Consider the following 14,446-nt stretch of genomic DNA (forward strand, 5'->3'; position numbering starts at 1 on the left):
CTCATAGTACCAATTGACTCTTCTTACGTCAATACATCACTATCTTGGCGCAGAAACCAAAGTGATCTATTGCCCAGAACCACATCAAAAGTAAACGAATATGCTCTCCATACGTTCCTGAGGTATAAATCCTTGTTTGCTCTGAGGCATGTTGTAGGAGGTATGATATTCCCTACTCCCTGTTCACATGTGTATTCTTCGACAGAAGCACAGTATCTGTGAATGATCAGGTGATCAGCAGTTGTACCTGTGTTCTAGGTGTTATACCTGTGTTCTAGGTGTTATACCTGTGTTCCAGGTGTTGTACCTGTGTTCCAGGTGTTGTTCCTGTGTTCAAGGTGTTGTACCTGTGTTCCAAGTGTTGTTGCAGTGGGTCCAGGGCAGCTGTGTCTGGAAGCTCTTGACCAGGTAGAAAAGAGCCCACGCCAGAATGATGATGTAGTACACACATCCGTGTAGAATCATCACCTGACTGGCGTAGCCCAGGCCTACAAAAAACATGTGCACGCATCACACCTGCATCTGGCTCCATTTTCTGCAACGTCTATCAGTTTCTCATTACTTTAATCCCATTCTGTAGTTTTATTTCATAAATATGTAGAGTACTGCCACGGCTTCTTCTTCCTGCTTCTCATTTTGATTTGCTGTGACGTCCTGCACATCTGAGTTTAAACCTTATACTACAAAAAATCTGTTTGCTTGAGTGATCAAGTGTACAAATTACTCTGATCAATATTCCTCAGAATTTCCCTACGCCTCTTTCTCTAACTGCATACACCGCATATGCATACAATTATCATAACAGCTAAACCATCTGTCTAATATTGCCAAAACAGCTTTGACGCGTCAAACCATGGGGACTCCTGCAGGCCCCTGGTGTCCTGTGGTATCTGGCACCAAGATATCAGTACCAGATCCTTTACATCCTGTAAGTTCAGAGGTCAGACCTCCATGGATTGGACTTGTTTTTGCAGCACATCCCACAGATGTTTGATCGGATTTAGATTTCAGGAGTTTAGAGGCTAAATCAACCATTCTGAACTCTGTCACGTTACTCAAACTGTTCTTTAATAATTCCTGCAGTGTGGAATAGTGGCTGACCAATTCAACGGATGGATGATTAATCGGCCGATGAAATGCCATTTGAGATCATCGGAATCTATTTTTTACGGCATCGCCCTTTTTTGTTAAACAAGTTTTTTTTCCCTTGCCTATGCCAATTACTTCATAGACATTTAAATTTAAAATAAGTGCACTTAAAACAGATTGTTGATCTACTTTGGCAAACAGAGAGAATCCAGACAACAACATATTAACTTACAGTTTTTTTTGCAGATGCTAAGACACAAAATGTCATACTTATAGCACAATTTTGGAAACAACTAACCCATGTAGCCTATCTATTGACCTGGTAAATCTTGGTGTGCACATCACTGGAGTTCAATATTGCATAGAGATGACGATGAAGAGTACGAGAATGAGGAAGAGGATGAGCAACCATAATGGATGAGATCAGAGCCACTCTGGTTGACCATGTGGTCAAGCATGCGTTGGGCTTTCTGGATGCAAAGGGTCCAACCTTATCTGTGCTGCTACACTGTAGCATCATCCAGACATTTTTAAAATGAGAATAGATAAGTAGACCCATCCTCTATACATACTACATCATGTACTAGACTACCCCTCTATACATACTACATCATGTACTAGACTACCCCTCTATACATACTACATCATGTTTTTGCGCTACTAGACTACCTGTGCTGGGGGACGAAGACGGCTATCCACCCCAGAACTGCATACGTTTCCGACAACTACAACAGCACATCATTACTGACCACGTCACCATCAGCAACATCCATTCAGTGAGTCTATCCAGACTGGGCCAGTGACAGTGTGAAACAACTGCTCTATGAATTTGCCACTCATCATCATGCCACTCTTGGTCCCTACAACACTGTGCACATCATCACCTTCTTCAACACAGAGCACAACACACTCATTCTCCATCACCAGGGGGATGAACCAGGTTTGTTGTCATCTGTGTTGCTGAAGTGTTCATGCAAAACCAAAAAAAATCTTCCCCTTATTATTGCATTTTACTTTATGGTGTAAATGTACAGAATATATACAGAAATAACCTCAATATTTGTGAATATTCATGTATATGTGTGACCTCTGACAATCTAATAATCTGACATTTGTGTGTAGCGTTTGGATGCAAAAATATGGTTTTTGCAAGAGTTGCCAGAGTTTTGGTTGAAGTGTGCGCTTTTTCCAAAAGTGTGAAATGTTTTGCCTGTTGTGTGTGAAGCATCGTCTGCTATGTGTTACGAATTGACAAAAGACACATAATTTCGGAAATTGGGTGTTTTAGTGTCTGCAAAAAACTCAGCAATTCTGTCTCTCCTTTGTTATTATCAATAAATTAATACATTTTAAAAGATGCAAAAAAATAAAAAACCCAGCCTGATATCAGAATTAAACATGGTTCTGGACCTCACTGCATGGCACCGGCCAATGAGAAACCTGTACTGGGCCACTGAATGCAGCATTACTGTTGCCATGCACGGGTGTACGTGGTCTGCAGCAATGTTTAGGTGGATGGTACATGTCAAAGTACCATCCACATGAACCCAACACTTCTCTTCCCCAGGGACACAATACACATGCACTCAGCTGCCCACATGATGGAAAGGAAAGCTGGGTTATATCAAACCAGAACAACTTCTTCCTTTGTTACATGGTCCATGACTCACCAGTAGAACACTAAACACCACATACTGGTTGCAACACATTCAACACAAGACCTGGCGCTTTGGAGGTGATCTGACCCAATCATCTCGCCATCGCTATTTGGCCCACGTCAGTTTCACTCGGACCTTTACTCTGTCCCAGTGTCCCTGCTACCAAAACATCAGCTCCAAGAACTGAGTAGGACAAGGACTGAAAGAGGATATTTGGACAAAGATACTTCATCAGATATGCAATCAAAGTGTTACTCACTCACGTGTGTGTGTGTGTGTGTGTGTGTGTGTGTGTGTAATATAATGTGCTAACTAATGTAAATTAAATCATGTGATATTAAGACATTGGTCTTTTTCATAGGTAACGAGTGAGAATATCTATACATGATTTTAGGTTATATATAAAGTATTCTGCATATGGTCCTTTAATAGGGAGCTTCAACTAAACCATGCTGAACTTGAAAGAATTTCAAGGACTCTTAAGATGAGGCGTCCCTGGCGCAGATAACACTCACTTCTGTCAGGATACCAGCACGACTCAGCATGACTAAGCACTTTTATGAATGAGTCCCCCAGAGCATCTGGCAAAAATACCAAACACAACTCTAAATATGACAATACGTAATATCTTCTTGCATGTTCAGAAATTTGTAACGAATCCTGGCTGCTCTAAAAATACGCCCGTCATAATCCCCTCTATCCTGGTGGACGGCGGTGTGTGTGTGTGTGTGTGTGTGTGTGTGTGTGAGAGAGAGAGAGAGGCTGCTTGAGTCTGCTACCTCCAAACAAGGGACAGATGGATCTCCAGGCAGCCACTCCTCCCAGGGTGGTGTACTGGCCCAGCGCTGTTTCCAGGAGGAAGAGAGGAACGCCACAAAGCACCAAGAAGACCAGGTAGGGAATGAAGAACACACCTAGAGAAACACGGCAAGACAGCTCAGTGTATCCAGATTTAACACTCTGGACTAAACTGGAGAGAAGATGATTTGTCTCAAATGATCCCTGCTGGCATGTCGTATGTATACATGGCATGTATGTAATAACAACCCATATCCAAGTAAAGTTTCGTGAGTGAGTTTATATGCCTCTCAACTCCTGCTGCTTTACAGTAGGTCATGTATGAAATGTGCAATAATACGTATAATTTCCTAAATGAGCAGCAGTAAATGTCAATTTCCATATATCATAAAAGTTTATGAAGTCTCTGAGTAGGACATGACATGACATAAAACCCTGTTACCACATGCATCTTTCCTCAATAAACATCCTTCAGGATACAGTAGAAACAAATGAGCACAAGCTCTGATTAATCTCTCACCTCCTCCGTTCTTGTAACACAGATACGGGAAGCGCCAAACGTTGCCCAAGCCAATGATCTGACCAGCCACGGCCAGCAGGAACTCCGCCTTGCTGGCCCACTGCCCGCGCTCCCTCAGACCCTCCTGCCCGTCGCCCACAGTAGCTGGAACCTTCTCTGACAGGCCGCTATCTTTGAGCAGCTCGGCTTCTTGGCTTGCGGTGGCGTGTCCTACCATGGCGGGTGCTGAGAGAGGCGCACCTGCACACACCTGTATAGGCCGGGAGTGAAACGTAAGATGTGAAGAGGAGAGAACCTGTGGGCTGACGTCGCAAAGTTTGACCCTGTTACTTGTGGTTACTTACGGTTACTTTTGGAGTACGGCGTGTAAACTAATCTGAGCAGACGTTAGGAACGTGTGTGTGTGTGTGTGTGTGTGTGTAAAAGAGCGTTATCTATCTCCGTCAGCCTCACTGATAGCCTAAATTGCGTGAACCTAAGGGGAGGGGACCGTTACATAAGGGACGTGGGGTTCTCGTGGATTGCAGGACAGTTGTGAATATCTGTGGTATGTTTACATTATATTGTTAATAAAACATTAGGCTGCTCGCTTGTAATGAACGACATACAGGCAGCAGAGACGACAGAGTTCACCTTTAATAACAAAGACAGGGCGATGAAAGTGCAAAGGACACTTCCTGCCTTTATCTGCGCATGTAACAGGGTGGGGGCTTCAAAACTGAAACTAAACATGGCAGTGTTATGAAAGGCGAAAGCAGCTGGGGTTTTAAAGCGTTATGGTGTTTTATCTTGAAGGAAACGCTGGGAAGAGTAAATCCTGAAGCTGCGTGTTCCTGCAAACGGAGTAGCTGCCCGGGAATAACATCACGCACTAATTCGTGTGTCTGTCATCAACGTACCTATTCTCAGTAGTTTTAGTGATCGGCTCGTAAATCTCGCTAAATGAGCTATTTATCCACTCGCAGTATTCCGTCCTAGTGGATTATGCGTTTATTCATTGTATAATGTTCAAAATACCCGCCTTCACGTTATGTCACTTGAAATGTGACACTCAAGTTACTGTACCTTATATTGTGGGGAGTCTGCGTGTAGCATCACGTTGACTTTTACGCGCAAACTTATTCCGCTATCTGACCCATTACATGATTACAAAAAAGTAAAAAACTCGGAATCTGCCGAAATTACTCCCAACGTTTTCCCCGTGCACGAGACTACGTTATCGCAGCCTCGCTTTTTACCGCGCATGCGCACCTGAACACGTGCGTTCACAGAGTGTAAGTGCAAGGTACAAATTACAACACCTACTCTATTAGTATAAACTGCCGTGGTTTGTGTTAATATTGCTTTTACAATAAATAGTAATTGTACACACACTTGCTGTACTAAAAAACGTTTTCTGAAGTTTTAAATGTCCCCTTTATAGGCTGGCCTAAGAGGGCAGACATTAGCTGTGTTTTCAGTTGATCTACAGATAGATTCATAGATATTGTTGCTGCACACTTACAGGGAAGCATGAAAAAAAATACCAGTGCCCCATTATCAGATATGCTTTTCTGTTCAACAAAGGGCTGTTTATTTATGATTAGAAAGCAATGTTTCCTACCTAAGTGGATTGACTGAAACAAAAGAGTGTACATTTAACATGTGCTATATCATATTTCATAGCTTATATATATATATATATTAGTGCTGTCAATTCCAGGTGCCGCTATTAAAAGTCCTCACCAGGATTTTGCTCAGGCTTCCTGGATTGTGTTGATTCCACTAATTTTACCTGGATTGCTAATTAGAAAATCTAGCAAGCTTGAACAAAATCCTGGTGAGGACTTTTAATCGCGGCACCTGGAATTGACAGCACTAATATATATATATATCCAGGGTGATTCAGGATATATACAGTATTGTTTCTAATGCACACAGTCATTAAGTGTTGAAGTCATGTAATTCTCTGTGTGCTCCTCTTGAACATCAGATCCCAGATCCCCCCCATCCGGATCTCACCTCCACCCCCACAATCACCCTCACCCCACCCTCAAACCCACCAGCACCTCGACCCCCACCCTCACCCTCACACCCACCCTCAGCCCTCGGTCTGTTCTCATCTCACAGGCTCTGTATGGTTCTTCTAGACTGGGCTGTGGCCTCTTGTGGTCTCTCGTGAGGGAGTGTCCGAGGTTGCTGCTGTGCTCCCGTCTGCCTTTGCAGTCTGGAAGCGGCTCAGGGAGACAGAAACCGCTCAAGGTGGCACCATCTCCGTTTCCTGCCAAGTGCTTGGTTCTAGTGGTCTGGAGAGGATGGAGGAGGTGGGGATTAGGGGCTGAGGGTGGAGAAGATGGGTGGTTAAGGGCTGAGGATGAAGCTCTCGTCATCCTGCTGTTTGCGTCTGTCCTCCACATCTCCAAGGGGCTCGGGTGAGCAGGAAATGAACCAAGCTGGAGAGACTACTCACGCAGGCTGAGCTGTCTGGCCATGACCCTGGAGCACAGGGCACGCAGAGATGTGTTCACAAAAGGTTAATAAAGTTTTTGATGAAGTTTTTCCTGTGCTGGTCTGGCAGTTTTCCGCAGCTCAGTGACCCTTCGATTCCTGCATCATACTTCTTGCAGGAAGGCTCTGGTCTGCTGTTATTTGTGAAGCCACAGTGCCGACCCATGAAGCCCCTTCAGATCGGAAAACCGTCAACACCACCCAGGCACCCTTAAATAATAATTCCTAGCCCAAATAAGCACAGCTTCTAAGGGGAGCTCGTTATTCAGCGATTTAGTCAAATGTTCCACTACTTTCAAATGAATGCTTCCAAGCAGGTGAGGGCAAGACGAAAGAGAAAAGTGGGGGGGAATGAAGGGTGGTGGTGGGGGGGGGGGGGGGGGGGGTGGTTGAATGTCTCGGTGAATATCCAGAGGAAAGAATTCACTTCCAGGCTGTTTCTCTTGTTTTGGAAAAATTAAAAAACGGAAAATCTCATCATGGTTCATAGTTTCCAACTCCGCTTAGAAATCTCGAGTGGGCAGGAATCATATTCTGTGTAGATGGGTGGACTGTGTGGTCTACAGTGAGGACCGTGGGGGACTGTGTATACAGGCCGTGGTCCATCCATATTCCTTATGCTGTTAACATCCATGTTACTGACCACTATAAGTCACACTTGACATATAAACAATGAAAACGTTTCCAATCCCAATCAGGATACTGAATTAGAATGTAAATGACATTGAGAAAAGCAAAAGGCCGTACTTTAAAGATTACGTGTACCTTTTCACACGAACCATATGGAAACCAGAGCACTTGGTAATACAGCTCTCTCTTTTCGGAGACTTTAAGAAACTGGACAAAGTAAATTAAAGCCTTAAGTAAACTATTTGTGTTTGGTTCCTGGTTGAAAATCCTTGCAGTGGCTGGAAGTATCAGCCCCATAGACACCCATGTGCTCCTGGGAGAGTCTCTGCCAAGCAGGAAGGATTCACTGCTATTTACATTCAGCCTTCCTTCACCAACTACCACGCACGTTAAATGGCATTCAAACTGAGCCACAGTCTTGGCCAGTCCCTAATGTTTTTTTCTTTTTTCCTGAAAAATTGGAGAGATGCTTGTTATTTACCGAGAAGGTGAAACACTTTGGCTCAACACACTGTCTACTATGTAGCTCCATGTTGGGTGAGTGAAGTTCTGTTCTCACCAACTCCACTGTTATGTACATCTGTGGTCTCTCGTAGTGATAAGGGTGACAATGTCATGGTCTCCTTCATCTGCTGTCCCCTCACAACTGGGCGTGTGTTTTTTAGGACTGTCATAAGTCCTAGCAGGTGTGATCTAATGTGACGGTGACACCTGATGGTTGTCTAATGGTGGGGGATTGTGCCAATATGCGATGACATTTGACTGGTCAATGTTTGGCGAATTCGGAGTGAGAGACTAGAGTTCTGTCCCAAAACGTAGTGAGCTGTCTACGTAGACAGAGTTTTTTGCCGTAGAGTGTGCGCTCACGACACGTTGGCATACTGAGATACCTTAAAGTAGTCGAATTTTAAGTCACCATGGAATATCTCTTCAGCTGCTGAGGTGATTCTAGAGGAGGTGGGGCTGATATACTCGAACAGACAGAGTCGAGTTAGGTTTGGACAAATCTCTACCTCTCCTCATCTCTCTCCCTCTCCACCTCTCTTTCTCTTTCTCTCTCTAGCTTGCTTGCTCACTCTCTCTTTCTTTCACACTCTCACTCACCCACTCTCACTCACGCAGTCTCTCTTTCTCACTCATCCACTCTCTCTCTCTATCTGTCTCTCAGTTATTCCCTCGCTTTCTCTCATGCTCACTCACTCACTTTCTCTCTTTCTATCAATCTGCCTCTCACACTTGACTTTAATATTGCATAATTAAACATCAGTAGTTAAATAGATTGCTGATGCCATATCTCTATAAAGTTAGGAATCTGTGCTGCACACATTGACTAAATTCTGCTTACTGAACAGTAAATCTTTGACAAATCAACTTCACAAATACATCCACACAATGTCCTACAATTTCCTCCTTTGTCCTTTAACCTTTCAAGCCAAAACCTTATAGGTTTTTAAGCCTTTACGGTAAACCCTCTGAAGTTATATTGGTATATTTCTCTCTTTAATGATGGTATTTGACATTTTTATATCGACATTATAGATAATGTTCTACTGCTAAACTCATCAAACCATTCTTATGTCTTAATAATATACTAAATAATTTTCACTGTCTCCCTCGAATTTATTTTGAATTATTATCCATTTGTCCAATAACTTTTGATCCATCAAAAACTGTTCTAGGCATAAAAGGGTTGTTATTCATACATAGCATTCTTAATATGAACGTACATCCCTTAAAATGACTACGCTTGAACTTCAAAGGAACTACTTCGGTTCAATTCCAATATGCTACAGTGCCAAAGCCACACAACTATATCACGGTTCAGTTACCGCACTGTATTTATCCTGCCAGTGACCTTTTCTGGCTAACACTACCCAGTATACATGGGCTAACCATAATCCCAGTGTGATGTTCACCAGGAAGGTGAATCTAGGTTCCCTGTCTTGGTAATCACTCAGACTTCACATTTCAGGAATTTTCACCTTATCTAGAACCCCAAGCCGAACTGCTGTGTACACACACTACACCGCATGGCAGGGTGATGTGGTCTTCACATCTTAGCTAGTTGTTTACTCTCGTCTTTGCGCCTTAGTCACTCGTTTTCTCTCGTGTTTGTGTCTTGGTCATCTCTTTCTTCTTGTCCTACTGTCTTAGTCAAACCAGTTGTCACTGGTCTTCAGGAGTGCTGGCACTTCTGGTCCCACCACTCCACCTTAAACCAGGGCGTGCCGGAGAACAAGAGGCTGTTTTGAACACTAGCCAGTTAAAAAAATAAATAAAATAAATGAAATTCACATGCTGTCAACTCATGTTCCTGCACTCTAACACATGTTCATTATGTCATACTTTAATAGTACACAAGTGCATACTCATTAAGTGTCATAATCAGGTAATAGCTGTGGATGGGAATCTGGATCCGGACGTATCCCAGCGACATGTGGAGCAATAAGGGGCGTTAATTGTGAAGGGTTTAATAGACCCTTACATAATCCTGTTACAAAAGTGCAAGAATTGGTCACGTCCCCTTGGAACGCTGGTTGTGACTCAACAGACGTCCATTTCCAAATAAAGCAAGCTCAACGGCACTGTTCATCTGTGGTGCATGCACTAGTGCTCACCATCCCAGCCCTGTGGGACACGGTAGTGTTGTGGCTGGCATCACACGTGGTTGGCACGTGTGCTTCTTCTGGCTGGCACACAGGACGTGTACGTTCAGGCTGACTGCAGTGGTGCTGTCCAAAATCATTATATTCACTGGAAGATATAATCGTACAGATGAAAATACACTAGAGCACAGATATAATATGGTCGTGCAGCGTTGTCATGTGGACTTATTGGACGACTTTTTTTGTGATGTAAATGAAAAAAAGTTTTGGCTTCTTTCACGCTAAATTTTATTCCACAGGAAGATCATTGTAAATCCTAGAAGTCAGACTGAGTAGACTTGAAGAATAACCCCTTTCTGCAAACAGAAATCCAGTTTGCTCCAAGGCCGCAGCGTGCATTAATTCTGCCCTCTCATTAGGACTGTCCATCAAAGTTATGATGCTTTTGAAAAGCTTTTAAAGTTACGATGCCCTCAGTTTAAATGGAATCCAAGTTCAGTGGTATGTTTTACCTTAAAGGCTCTGTCTCTGTCACACATGCCTACACACACACACACACACGCTCACTCAGACTCATTCACTCACTCCAGCCAGGCTCCGGCCTTGCTATAAAATGTGTTCATAAGAACTGCTCCACACACAGTGACTATTGTTTCAGTGAGACAGACCTGAAGTCCTTGCTAAATTGTGGCACCAGGTTTAATATGGCACAGGCCTGCCTGGAGCCCTTTGTCGCCAAAAAGATATCCATGAGACGTGGACGTGTTGTGATGGCGTTTGCGTTACTAATTCTTCCTTCTCCGCGTTATTGTCAGCACGGGCTGTCAGCACTAGCTGTCAGCACGGTGGCCTATTCACGTCAAAACCACGCAGGCACGTGTGCCGTTGTGTAAGACGGTCGCCGCCCCTCCTCCGTTTGTCTTCTAGCAGCGCGCCACCGCCTTCAGTTAGACATCGTGATGAGAGATTGAACAATGGGTCCTTTGGCAAAACTCCTGGCAGCAGCGCCACAGAAATGCAAAGCTCTCGGCCGCCGGTTCAGGGTTCGAGGCCGCAGGACGGGAGCGGAGGCGGAGTGACGTGATTTGACTTGACGTGACCTCGCGCCGTCCCCTTGCCTGCTCACGACCTCCACCACTCAGGAAAAAAAAAACAACAAAACAAAATAAGTTCGACAAATTCTTGTGGCCTCACCCTTCATGTCAGGCTCAGCATTAGAGCGGCGTTAGTCTGACATTCCACTGACGTTTGCCCTCACCAAAGACTCCCCTGAGATTACCTGAGGCAGGGGGATGGGCGTGGGGGTTAAATTTACTGTGAGCAATGCTAGCATGCTAATCATCTTTTAAATATATGCTGTGAGTAATGCTAGCATGCTAATCATCATTGTAAATATATGCTGAGTAATGCTAGCATGCTAATCATCCACTCTGGCATGTTTAAATATGTGTTCTGTTTAGAAGGACGGGAAGCAATGGGGAATTGTGTGTTCACATCTACAGTCTGCATTGTCTGGCACTGCTAATAACTCTTACAACACAGCTTATTGCTCTTAGTTTAAGACGAGGCCTTGAGAGTAGTTTGACCTAAAAGGTCGGCCAACGTACTTGACAACAAAGGCCACTGGCTTTTTTTTCTTTCACCCATTTTCTTTCTTCCTTGCTAAACCACCGTGCTTCGGCTGTCCCGCCAGGGTCTAATAGCAGCAAGCACAAAGGTCAAGAGGGTCAGACGGTTTAACGAGTCTAGACTAATCAGACCCAGAAGTGCGGTGAATGTGCGTGACTCCTAATTAACCTGGGCAAGTAGAGCATGCGGAAGAGTGTATGGCTGAGAATCAGACTTTTGTAAGTGGCTTTATCTGATTTACAGGGAGTGGGATTGAGGTTGAGGATAATAGGAAAAAGTTAAACTCCTCCATGCACATCATAGCTGTGGACATTCATTCATTCATTCATTCATTCAATCATTCATTTTTACCCCGAAGCACATAAAACATAATGTGCATGTACTGTGTTGTTATTACTGTGGAAAACTGGCAGTCTAGTGAAACAGCAGGCAGTGTAGGACACAGCAGAAAGGAAACATGTTCATAACAGCACTTGTTGTCAGCAGGAAACTTTCTACATGTCAGGGCTGTATAAACATGTCATGTCAATAAGACATGCGGTAGGATCCAAAGATCTAGAGTCCACTACCCAAGAACTGAAGAAATTTGGCACTTGAAAAACTTGTCCTTGATCTTTTAGCAAAAATCTTCTTTCACATTGGTCCAAATAGCAGAAAAATATTTTTCAGCAGAAGTCTTTAAAGTCACAGCACTAGTAGCAGTGCCAGTAACACAGAAAAGGTCACAGCGAAGAGGTCAACACCAGCTGTTAGCCCTCAGTGGAAGACAGCCATAAACATTGTGTGATCATACCACACATATCAGCATTCAAAAACGTAATCCTCGTTGTAGAATAAGTTAGTGTGGAGTGAGTACTGTAGATGTGAGAATGTGCTGTCACAAGGAACATAGACATTCAAAGACAGACCCTGCCTTCACATTCCACCCAGACTTCTGTGGGCTTTGGTTACAAGACACACACACATAATAAAACCAAGCATTGCAGTTCAGGTGTTTTTCCATTCACTGATCTCTTGAAGACTAGCTCTGCATAGATGATGTATTTATCAAAAAATGGGTCTCCCACATCCCACAAATCATAACTGCAGTATGTTAAACAATTGTTAAGACTATTTAAATAAGAACGTTATAATATTTCGTATTCTTTTGTCTATGTGAAATAAACATTGTGTAATATTCTTAAAATGTTTTTTTTTTTTTTTTTTTATAAAGCAACATATTTGTCAATGATCAGAGTCTTTTTTGAATCTTATTAGCTCCCATAGACCCCATTGAGACAGCTGGGAACCATGAAGTGCTACTTAATAAACAGCTACGGCTAAAATCCTACAGACTGGAGGAGCTTTACATGCCCCTGGAGTGGAGATACAGGCTCTCTCTCAGTTGGCCTTTAAGCCCTGTCACTTCCTGTCTCCGAGACCTCCACTTACTCCACTATTTACCACAGATGAACACCGAATAGCAGATTTGTTGCCTTCTGAAACAAGCACCCGTGTCTGCTTGTAGGACGAAGCTGAAACTCGTTGTGTCATGAGGAGAGACTGTAGTGTAGATGTTCAGAAACTCCACCGATTTAATATGACTTTTATGTGGGCTGTAAGAAGCAACCCTCTTCAGGTTTTAAAGTTTGACCTAAAATTAGTATGTGGTAATTTGTCTAGACTGTTAAAAATTAAAAAAATGTAACAAAAATGTTAGTTAGACAAAAACATGTTGTTTTTCCTGATTTCACATTGTCCATGTATTAAATTAAAATACTGACAAGCAATTACATAAATCATAATGAAATACAAAACATACATTAAAAAAATACAAAACCCTGTTAAGCTCATTACTAGCTATGGGATTAAGGGTCTTAAAGCTGTGCAGTGGTTCAGTGGAAATGACTTGGTTAAATTTCTCATATGGCCTATTCATCTGTCTTTGTGCCAGAACCCAAATTGAGGTTAAGCACCTTGGTCAAGGGTCCTCAGCAGTGGCCCCTGTGGGGTTTGGAGAAGCCTCCCTGCACGGTCAGCACTGACCCAATAACACGCCTTCACTGGGGATTTCTGCTCCGCTTCCCAGAGATGATGGAATGAAAGCACAGGGGCCAACGTTTTGTTTACCCACCGTGTCCAGGAGCACACATGGCTGGACTATAAGCAGGGCTGAACTTTAACTTGATGGATGCAAATGACTATGCAAACAAAAACAAGGGTACGGACAGGCAGGGAGCATGTAGCAGGTCTAGAAGCATGTAGCAGGTCTGGAACCATGTAGCAGGTCTTAAAACATGTAGCAGGTCTGGAACCATGTAGCAGGCCCGGAGTGGCTAATCGGGAGATTCGGGAGAATTCTTGTCAATCTCTAGTTTGGGCCGATTGGAAAAAGTGGGCCGGATTTGGGCATGAAACCCGGGCTGAAAAAGGGGCCCACTCCAGCCCTAAAGTATAGCAACAAAACACCTAAAAAGGGAGAAGAAGGTTCAGCCATTTTAACCAAACAACAGTGGCTGCCTTTGATCTGGGGAACTCTGCTAACCACTACAACAGCAACACGTGATGTTTAAGTGGGGTTAAGTATATGCCAACCTACTGGGTTCAGGTTTGCTGATGCTGAAACTACAGCAACGACGCTGGGTTATTTTGACTGGCCACGTGGAGTCTTGTAATGCCCAGGACACAGCTGGGAAGGGGCGGAGGGGCAGGGGGGCAGGGGGCAGTTTGCATGAGTTCATATGGCATTTATACAGAGCTACTTTAAACTTCACTCAAAGATTATTACTATGGTAGACTTGATATTCTTGCCCCTCCCCTCAGATGTCTCCTAATCTTTTTGAAGATGGTTTTACGTAATGACATTGCAATTAGGAGTGGAAAAGATGCATGGAAATCAAGACCACGCTGACTCAATGAGAGGCAGCGTCGACCACAGAGTCTAATTTGTGACACATCACACTAAGCTGTGATTGAATGTTTAGCCACAACATACTGTCTAGTTTCCACATGTTAACGATCATGAATGAGATGGTTCTCACCGGTCCAGA

The 14,446-nt window shown here is 43.6% G+C and overlaps 1 long non-coding RNA gene and 1 pseudogene across 2 annotated transcripts in view; one reads left to right on the forward strand and one right to left on the reverse strand.

The window, feature by feature from the left end:
• Positions 1-5,267, reverse strand: part of LOC143484310 (sodium- and chloride-dependent GABA transporter 2-like) — a 13,453-nt pseudogene extending 8,186 nt beyond the window's left edge. The window contains exons 1-4 of the transcript XR_013122599.1: positions 5,131-5,267; positions 4,066-4,315; positions 3,527-3,661; positions 348-488 (exon numbers count right to left, since the gene is read on the reverse strand). The product of XR_013122599.1 is annotated as a sodium- and chloride-dependent GABA transporter 2-like (transcript). The remainder of the gene's footprint in view (positions 1-347; positions 489-3,526; positions 3,662-4,065; positions 4,316-5,130) is intronic.
• Positions 4,313-14,446, forward strand: part of LOC143484311 (uncharacterized) — a 42,002-nt gene continuing 31,868 nt past the window's right edge. The window contains exons 1-2 of the long non-coding RNA XR_013122600.1: positions 4,313-4,612; positions 6,195-6,869. This is a non-coding gene — a long non-coding RNA (uncharacterized LOC143484311). The remainder of the gene's footprint in view (positions 4,613-6,194; positions 6,870-14,446) is intronic.

This window comes from Brachyhypopomus gauderio, chromosome 20, assembly GCF_052324685.1.
Source record: "Brachyhypopomus gauderio isolate BG-103 chromosome 20, BGAUD_0.2, whole genome shotgun sequence".
Classification (NCBI taxonomy): domain Eukaryota; kingdom Metazoa; phylum Chordata; class Actinopteri; order Gymnotiformes; family Hypopomidae; genus Brachyhypopomus; species Brachyhypopomus gauderio.